The sequence below is a fragment of the Pyxicephalus adspersus genome, chromosome 10 (assembly GCF_032062135.1).
Source record: "Pyxicephalus adspersus chromosome 10, UCB_Pads_2.0, whole genome shotgun sequence".
NCBI lineage: Eukaryota > Metazoa > Chordata > Amphibia > Anura > Pyxicephalidae > Pyxicephalus > Pyxicephalus adspersus.
In genome coordinates, this window is record NC_092867.1 from 10,744,466 (window position 1) to 10,754,242 (window position 9,777).

General features: G+C 36.1%; 1 protein-coding gene across 3 annotated transcripts in view; it reads right to left on the reverse strand.

The window, feature by feature from the left end:
- The window catches only part of CRTAC1 (cartilage acidic protein 1), a 310,184-nt gene that overhangs the window by 257,058 nt on the left and 43,349 nt on the right, over window positions 1-9,777 (reverse strand). The gene's annotated exons all lie outside the window — the stretch shown is intronic.

The following is a 9,777-nucleotide window of genomic DNA, read 5'->3' on the forward strand; positions in this document are numbered from 1 at the left end:
TGGAGGCTGTAGAAGCTCTACACAGTGCTGAAACAAACCCGAATTTTTCTCCCATTGACTTTAATGGTGTTCGAATTCGATGTTCGACCACCCAAATTTTTTTGCTATATTCGAGCGAATAGCTGCCGAATCGAATAGTGAGCTATTCGACCAACACTAATCCTAATGCCCCATGTTTGCATGGTTTCCTATGGATACTCTGCTTGCCTCACACATTCCAAAAACATGCAGTTAGGTTAATTGGCTTTTCCCTAAAATTGGTGAACAACCGAGCATCAGGCCTTAAAAGTCGCGATGCTCCGTTATTTACCAACTTTTTTTTCTGGTGTAAATTTTAGGATGTTGCCATGTTAATTAAAAACTTAGGTGGGATCTGAATTGTTTAAAAGTCCCCCTAAAATTGACCTTAGACTGTATGAAAAACATACGACATACCACATACGATGTGGTAAGGACATTAGATTGTGAGCTCCTCTGAGGGTCTGAGCTAGTGACATGATTAAAGACTTTGTGAAGCGCTGTATAATATGTCCATGCTATATAAATTCTGTGTAATAATAGAAGCAATAATAAAAATATTTCAATGCAGTAGCCAGCATTTTCTCCAGAATCACTGTGCTTTACTGACACGGATAAAATTGCACTTTCAATAAACAATGTGGATTTAATACAACTGGAAATTTTGCATGGTATACACGTAGTTATCTGTGTAACAGATTTACATCAAAATATCTCCTTGCCTAATCAATAGCAGGGAACTCTTGGTGTCAGTGCTTGGCCCTGGAGATTGCTAGGTGGGTGACTGTCACAAGGGAGCAGGCCACATGCTCCAGGTAGTGCCGTTGGCTGTGACCAAGGCAGGAGTTTCAGAAGAGCAAAGGTAAAGGGGTTCTAGTCTGAGCTAAAGGACACCAATCAGTAGGTAACACAAGCTTTCCTTATAGCAGAGGTATAGGTCTGACATTTGGGATTTTGGAAACCAAGGAGAGCAAGGGTCCTTCTCTAAAACATACAGATAGGGGACAGACTTTTCTACATTCCATGGCTGTCTTCTAAATAAAATGCGCTGTAACATTCTGCAAATCTTTTATTTTGATGCAGCTATCATGTATTTAGTAAATAAAACTGAAATGTAAATGAGGCTTTATTGTTGCAGATATCCACATTTTTGCTTTTTGTATTTTTTGTTGAAAGTCATGGAGATTCTCCTATATATCAACAAGGAGATGTCTGCAATACATTACTATTATAAGTGCAATGTATGCAGAAATGGATATAATGTGCAAAATAAACAGATGAAAGATACACAAAACTGAATGATTGCCTTAAAAAGTGCACATTCCTAATTCTGTTTTGTAAATCTTCAAGGACCTGATGTACCAACATTCTTTTTTGTATTATCTTTTCAAACAGGATATGAACGATGCAAAAAAGAAGACAGTTCTCTGCGTGTGTCTGCTATCTGTATGCTGTCTGCTGTAACTGTTCCCAGTTTATGATATAGCAGGGTGAGAACAGCAGCATAAGAAAGCGGTAATAGAGAAGGAGAGGCACAAGATGTGCAGCAGAAAACAAAGATGCGGATTCAGGGAGAGATAGAAAGATGACGAGATACTGATAGCACTGCAAAATAATAAGAGATGCGAAAAGATACAGTGAAACAAAAGAAGATCTATGAGAAAGAAGATGGCAAGGTAATGCCCAGCAAAATAAATGCAGGGAGAAAGCTGGGAAGGGCATAAATGAAAGTAAAGAATACCAACTGAAACAAAACGTACCTTGACAAACAGAAAGCAGAGTTATCAATTTACATATTTATTCAAACTCCAAAAAGCTTTTATTGGAATAAGAATTTACACAAAGCAAAAAAATATTCTGGGAAAAAAACAGCTGTTTCAGCCAATAGTGCCAACCTGCTACATACAGATCTAGCCCCAATATTTTTCATACAACTATTTATGGTTTAAATTACCCTGTACTCTAACTACAAGAGACAAAATAACACAAATTGTACAGCATGCACAATATTATTACTGCCTTTCGTTTCAGCATGCACACAAGTAACCAAAATCTCAGGTTGTGTATTTGATATTTCTGTATCTCACTTTGAGCTGCAGCAACACTTGGAATGTGTTTCGAATATCTCTTCACAGCAGCAGAGAACTTACTCTAATGAAAAGAGGAGGGGGGTTGTCATTGTTGCCTAGATGTGCCATGTGTTTAATGGATGCTGCTTTGTCCAAAACCCACAGCAGGATGTTGTCCAATCAAGATTCCCTACTGCAGGCCAAAATTTCAAAACATTACTTTTTCTAAATAGTTTATTGAAAAAAAACTAAAAGCAGACTGGGGGTTAATTACATTTAACTACATATATTTGAAAATAGTGCTTTTAAGTTATTATTACAAGAAAAGGAAGAAGAAAAAGGTGTAATACCAAAAAAGGCTTGATCACAGGCTGCCTCCAAACATGGAGGTCAGGAAATGATCTGGATGGTCTGAACACACATTACATCTGCAATCAAATATCATTGAGGCACCAACAGATACCCCTGGCAAAATCTTTTTAGATGACATAGCAAACAGCCAAGTTCATCCAGTTGTTTGCTTTCAGTAGAGCCATTTGTGTCAGCAGATCTCTCAGCCCGTCCCTCTGATTAGACTAAACATAAATGAGCTGACTGTATTTAAGGACCCAGAGGTCTGCACAGATACTTACTATGGCCTTCTTAGGTCCTGCAATATTTTAAACGCAATTTACAGCAATTTAAAATTGGGGGAATCTGAAAGAAAATAGCCCATTACCTAAATATGTTTCATCAGGCTGTAATTTTGCAGTCAGGCATTGGATCATTTACAAAACCACTTAGCATAGTTTCAGGTCAATAAGTAAAGGGCATTAAAATGCTTTTTGCAACAGCAGAGAAATAAAGATAAACATAGTTCATGTGTGAATTAACATCATTACAGCAATAACTTAGGAATGTTGACAGATTAAAAAAACAAAACAGATAACTATGACTTAAACCTGTTCTTACTTAAAGTAATATCAAATGTATGAATGGTAAAACAAAACTGTTAACACGTACTATGCAAGTCACTGATGCCACTTACTGTAGCAAAAGTTTGTTATTGTACCAAACAAAGTGCAACCATTACTGAGTATCTTATTGTTCCAGTGGTTATGGTTGCAGTCCAGTCGCAATAAACACAACAAAATTAAGCAGTCATTTTGCTCTTAGTGTAACTCATGCACACTATGGTCTTTGGGCTTATCTTGATAGCTCAGTTTGGGAAGCTTCATGGACTGCTCAGAGTTCTGCATTGAATATAATGTTGATCACCTTTTGGCCTGTTTTAAGTGGGTTCTGCATTTTCAGACTTGTATGAGAATATAAAACCTACATAAGGCAAAAAAGCACTGACAAAGACAATTAACTATACAGGGCATTTGCTGCCCTCCAGAACTTTCAAAACACAAAACATGAAGGCACATTGTCACTATCTGTGTCATGAGCTTAAGATATAGATGGCCTATGGTAAATTCACTTTCAAGCATATTTAGGTTTATTGTCAATTGAAAGATATTATAGTAAACAATTTTAATGTAAAGTAGTCCTATTTCTCAATGACACAAGGCAATAAACAAATGTTAGCAGTCTTGCCGTAAAAGTAACAGAACGGTTGCAATACCTTTTCTCAATAAAATACTGCTTGCAAGTATCCTTTAGGGTTGGACAAGGGTCTAAAGCAGTGCTTCCTAACTAGGGGTTCCTTAAGCAATGAGCAATTTGTGCCTCTCAGGTCCGTTACCACTGACACCAAACATCTATTTTGGTATCTGTAAAGCTGACATTCTTCCCACCAGCCAATATTCTAAGAGGTATTTACTCCATTGACCACCAAGGTAATTTACCATAAATTGTGTGCATCATAAATACTTTTAGGAATCCCCTGAGACCTTAAAGTTACCTAAAGGGTTCCCCTATGTAAAAAGAAGAAAAAATGCTGTCCTAAAGGGCTAGACACCTTCTCAAGTACTCTCTGCTGAAGAAGCTGATCATAAAATCAGACAGACTGATTCTTTGCTATAGCAAGTGATGAAGTGACCAAGTGCCTAGGCCTTCACACACCAGGCCACTTCTAAAAAGAAGATAGAAGCAGTGTGGAATGCAAGCATTTTAGCTTTGAGTAAGTTTTATTCATTTCAGCTGGACTACCTTATGTTACATTTAAGAATAATCCAATTTAAAATATTTTGAAAAAAAAATTTCAGATGCAGTTTTTCATTGCAGAGGAGGTTTCATTAGCCCCTGGCGTTATTCCTTACGTATTTAATAGGAGAAATGCTTTTTGCCGTAACCATGCAATTTAAAGTAGTATTAAGGGAATGCAGAGTTGACTTTCACCCAGGATGATATATTATATCAATGTAACCCAAGAGCAAGGGACATTGCACACCATTTACCTGGTGCTCATGATTATTATTAACACAGTTTACTTGCCTGGAAGGCAACTCCCAATTTCATCTGTACCTAAGCAAAGAAATATCTAAGAAAGTTGACATATGAGAACAATCTGCTAGGTAGAATTCACTTGAAATCCCAGGTGAAGCATAAGTTCAAAGCATGGTCATCCCTAATTGTGGCCTGTCAGATGCCTGAGGCATAAGCAGAGCATGTCAAGGCTATTGAGCCAGAAATTCAGCTCCTGAGTGCTCAGAGAGTATATATGTGTTAATAAAACTTTCAGGCTTCTTGTTTAATAATCAGTGTTACTTTATACTGTTATCAAAATATATTTTAACCATTTAAAGGTACAGCATTTACATATTGCTTTTAATTATGTAAAATATTTATGAACTGTTAAAATAAAGTACATGTTTAGGAAGATTGCCATACACCACAGCAGAATTTAACAGCTGGGTAGCGATCAGGCAGGTAAAACAGTTATTGCAGAAGGGACATCGCCTGTCCCTTTCTGCAATTACCATCTGCCTGAGTTATTAAAGTTCAAAGTGGGACTTTATTTCCACTTAAATTTAATTTGAGATGATTGTTTCTAGACTGATGGGCAGAGAGATACCTACTCACGTTCCACACCATTCCCTGACATTTTGTAGTCTGTCACTAACATAAATTCAGCAGTTTTTCTGACATGTGTAAAGCATTTCTCCAGATCCATGGTGGACTGAAAAACAACCGTTCAGAGATGACTGTTGCTCCCCTTCCATAAAATAGAAAGGTGCTGTATGAACAGCACTCATTCCTTCATCTGTCACTGGAAACAATCACTAAAGGTCATTTCCAGTGACAATCATCTGACGTATGTTGGACATCTGTACAGGACCTCACTGTAGCTAGCCTTTTTAAACCAGGTACAGTAAGGATTAATAATAATTCAATAGTTATGTATGAATAAAATATAATCATTGTGAATCTCTAATTTAAACACATTGCTGTACCTTCATAAGACAGAAATAGAGTTCTGAGAGACCACACCAGAAACTTTTCCTTTAAACTTTAAGGATAAATCACTCCACAGTGCTTGCAGCTAAAGGTCAGTGGGACCTTGTTGTAAAGCTTCAATAATACTTTATCACTAATAATGACTAAATATCAATTGCCCTGCCACAACTTCACCTTAAGGAGAACAGTAGAGGTAAAAAGAAGATTATTTACTTGAGACAATTCTGTATCAGTTTTAAAGACATGTCTAAAGTATTTGGTTTGTGGGCACTTGCTTCCCTTCAGACTGTGTATATAACCACTTTTTTTGAATGTTATTAATTTTGAGATATCAATACCATATTGTTTAAATTTGTTTTGAGTGCAAACACCATTACCAGTTGCAATTTATTACATTGTAGTAACTTACTTCCTCTTTTGAATTCAACAACTAAGTCGTGACTACATTTGGGCCAGTTATTCTGACATCTAAATACTCAAAGCAACCAAACAGAAATCACCAACGCCAACAGTACATGTACATGATACATTCACGGGGCAGGCTGTATTTTTTAGAACCAGGTCAGAAAAAGCAGTTTACATAATCTCTCTCCCTTTGTCTTTATTTGCAATTCCTCCACAAGTCATTTAAAAGGCATACTGAATGTCACAATGGGCACATTTTTCTGTGTCCAACTATAACAACAATGTAGAAACCCCATAGATAGCAAAACTTAACAAAAGACGATTGCCCATACTTTAGAAATTCCATAAAGCTCTTTACTACCTCTACGCTTTCACATCCTTCTCTAAAGAGGAGAATAGTTTGGAATTGACCACTATATGGCGATAATTGCGGTTTGCTGTGCACAACCAAACAAAAAGTCTAACAATATAATGGCTTTACTGGAAAAAAAAAGTATGGAATGTTAAGCCTATTTTCTCAAATGGAATGATAAAAGGTTTTATATATTTTTTTATTTTGATGATCAGGACTATAAGATATACCATCAGACTGCAAAGTCAGGTGTTTTATTAGCTTTAACTGAGTGATACAGTTGAAGTATTAAAAATAATATTAAATTATTAGCAGAAAATGAAAATTATTTTGTATTTTATTTACCCACTGGAAACCTGTTGGTTACTAGACTAGTTTTTACAGTTGCATAATGTTTTCATTTAAATATAAATCTTCTTAATCAAATAAAACAAATTAAAAATTGATTTTTTAATAAGGCATGTTTTTATGTGAAAATAAGAAAACATGCACAGTTACTCTTTGTGTATAAATGATTCAATAATTGACAGGAACAGAGAACAATGACAGCAATGGTTGCTGTATTTATATAGAGGTCACAGTGATTTGTTGAGTGACATTGGTCAGCAGCCAATGACCTGCTCTGAAATGTCAGATGTCCAATAACATTTCAATACTGGGAATAAAAAAAGCACCTTAAATGTCCTAAAAAATATATACAAAGCATTTACATATTCAAATTAGGGTCATTTAATTTACTAATTCCTCCTCATAAAGCTCAGTAGCGGGGTGAGGTGTACAGTCAGACATAGCCTCCAGCTCGTTCTCCTTAGCTAACCTATAATGTCTTGCAGTACTTTGTATTAAAACAGATTAAAAAAAAACAGTTTATATAAACTTGACACCAAATTATTATGGAAATCCTTTAAAGAAAGAATTTATGTGCAAGTGCAAAAGCTACAGATAAGGTCATATTGTAATATAGTATGTGGGTCTTTCCAATCACTGTATATTGTCTCAATTTAAATGAATGTGCCACTGGAGGAATGTGTGAAACACTAACTAAATTAACATAGTAATTAACCTCCTTGCATTTAATGAAACCATGGTCCCTCTATGTCAGGAGTGACAGAGATAGAATCTTCTATTACAATAACCACCAGAGGCATTAATCTCCGACTAGTGTACCCAATTAAGGATCAATACATGTACTTCAATCATAAGAACATTTTCACAGAACATAAAAATTGAAACCATTTTAAAAAAATGATGCATTATAATATTGATGTGAATCACATTTTGTACAAAAAACCATAAGTATATATTTTCCTGGTTATTTTTCCCAGTTAACTGAAAGCCAATTTTTAATATTTTTTACATAGTTTTCATATACAGTTTTTTAGGATCTCCATCCTACTCACTAGCTACAAATATGTACAACGTTTAACTAAATGAGTGTATAGCAAAGAAAAGGCTACAGAATGAATAAAACCAACAGCTTCTGTTTAATCCATTCTGTTTAGTCCATCCATTCTCTCTTAATGGCAAGCCTTATTTTCAGTCTTTCAACTCAGACTGGACATATCGCATAGATACACCCTTGATTAAGGAAGATGAAAAAGCGGCAAGCTTGCCCATCAATGCGGAAAATAAACATTTTCTAGGTAAACCGGTATAGTACCTAAGAAAAGTCTGAAAACTCTACAGTAAAGAGCATTAACAGTCTACTGATCTGTTTCTCCTATTGACTCACAGATATACAGTACATGACTTGACAGGACTAAGGCTACGTACACACGTCAGATGATTGTCATCTGATAATCGCCTCAGGGCTGAAATCGGACGAGAATCTGGCATGTGTATGCCGCTTGTCGTTTATGAATCTTTTCTGGAGGATCCACCAACACCGAACAATAGTAATGGCGAAGCCTTTAGGGGAGCGAAGAGGGGAGAGTGAAGCTGTGCCGCTCCTTCGTACTCTCCCCTCTCTATAGAGCAGAACGGCGATGTATGTACAGAGCTTGTTAATGCATGTTTTAGTCTTTTGTCTTTGGAAAGGATCGTGAAGGATCCTTTCCAACGACAATTATTGAATGTGTGTACACAACATATGAACTGACCGATTTATATTTAACAATAGGGGGAAAAATCCACAGGGATTAAAAGAAAAGGTGTTCTATTTTAACAAAATAATTCTTTTTCAGTTAACTACAATTAAGTAATTGAAAAAATCCTCACTGGCCTAATACTTGGAAATGCAAATAGGGTCATTAGATAGAATGTTCATACCCTTAAGGTACATACCCTATCCAGCAAAGTTTTTTGGCCACTAGGCCATTTTAGGAGGTCAAGAAGGCACCCTAGGCCGGAGCCGCGGGTTGCCCACACCTAAGGGCTGGGATTAGGCCAATCAACTAGGGGGCATTAGGCAGGAACAGTCTACTGGTTAGGCTGTAAATGGCCTAAAGGCCGGAGTTTGCGGACCCCTGCCCTATCCTATTAGGATCAGCCATTTAGGCTGAAAGCAAAAGACATATGTAGGTAGACATAAACTTGTGACATTCGCCTTTTTAAGTCATTAACAAAGGGGTTTACCACAGTCAAAATATGTCTCTAAGTTAGATCATCAAAACGTGCAGCCTCGGGTTGGCCAACCTGCAGTTCTACAGTTGCATGCTATAAACTGACAGTTTGACTATTAGCAGCCATATTTGGTATTGCAACTATCTAAATAAAAAGACAGCATGCACACTCAGCAGCTTACAATATAAATCCATAGGAGAAACAGCTGGGGTTGACTAAGTACACCACTGGAAGCCAGCAAATAGTTTAATCCATAAAAAGTACTGCATAACAGATGTAAAAGAAAATAGGGAATTCAACTAAAGGCTCTGGTCTAACACATTCTGAGACATGTAAAGCCAGTCTTTCATCATAACAATACTATGGAAAAAAATTTAAACTTTAAATGGTACATACATAAAACTAATCCATATACAGAGATATTCACATAAAAAACTTGTATGCCTTTTGTTAAGAACGCACTTATTGTCAGAGAGAAAAGATTGTACAGTAAAAACAATTTCACTTTTAAAAACCCCCTGCTATTAATGTAATGTATTTGTATAATGGTATGATACTCCTTAGTGTTTTATAGTAGTAGTAAATGGAAAACAGATCTACTTTTTAACAATACAAAACAATAGCAAAATATAAGGAACTGTTGAACACTGAACAAAGGCAGTTTTAAGTGCTCTAGGCTTCAAAATCGAGTAGGGAGTGGCATAGAAACATTTACTTTTAGCACATAGTGGGACCCGGGTCTGTAGATGAAAGGTTTGTGCATTGTGAAGGAGTAAGCGGAGTTCAGTATGCATCTCTATTAGACATGAGAAAAAAATGGTGGTCTTTGGAGTGGTATGAAAAAAATAAAGTTAACTGAAGTGTAAGTCAATATGTGTGACTGACTTTATTGAGTATGTTTGAGTAATTTTATTCAAACATACTCAATAAAAATTGTGCCTAGTCAAGAATAGTTTTTCTGGATATATATATATATATATATATATATAT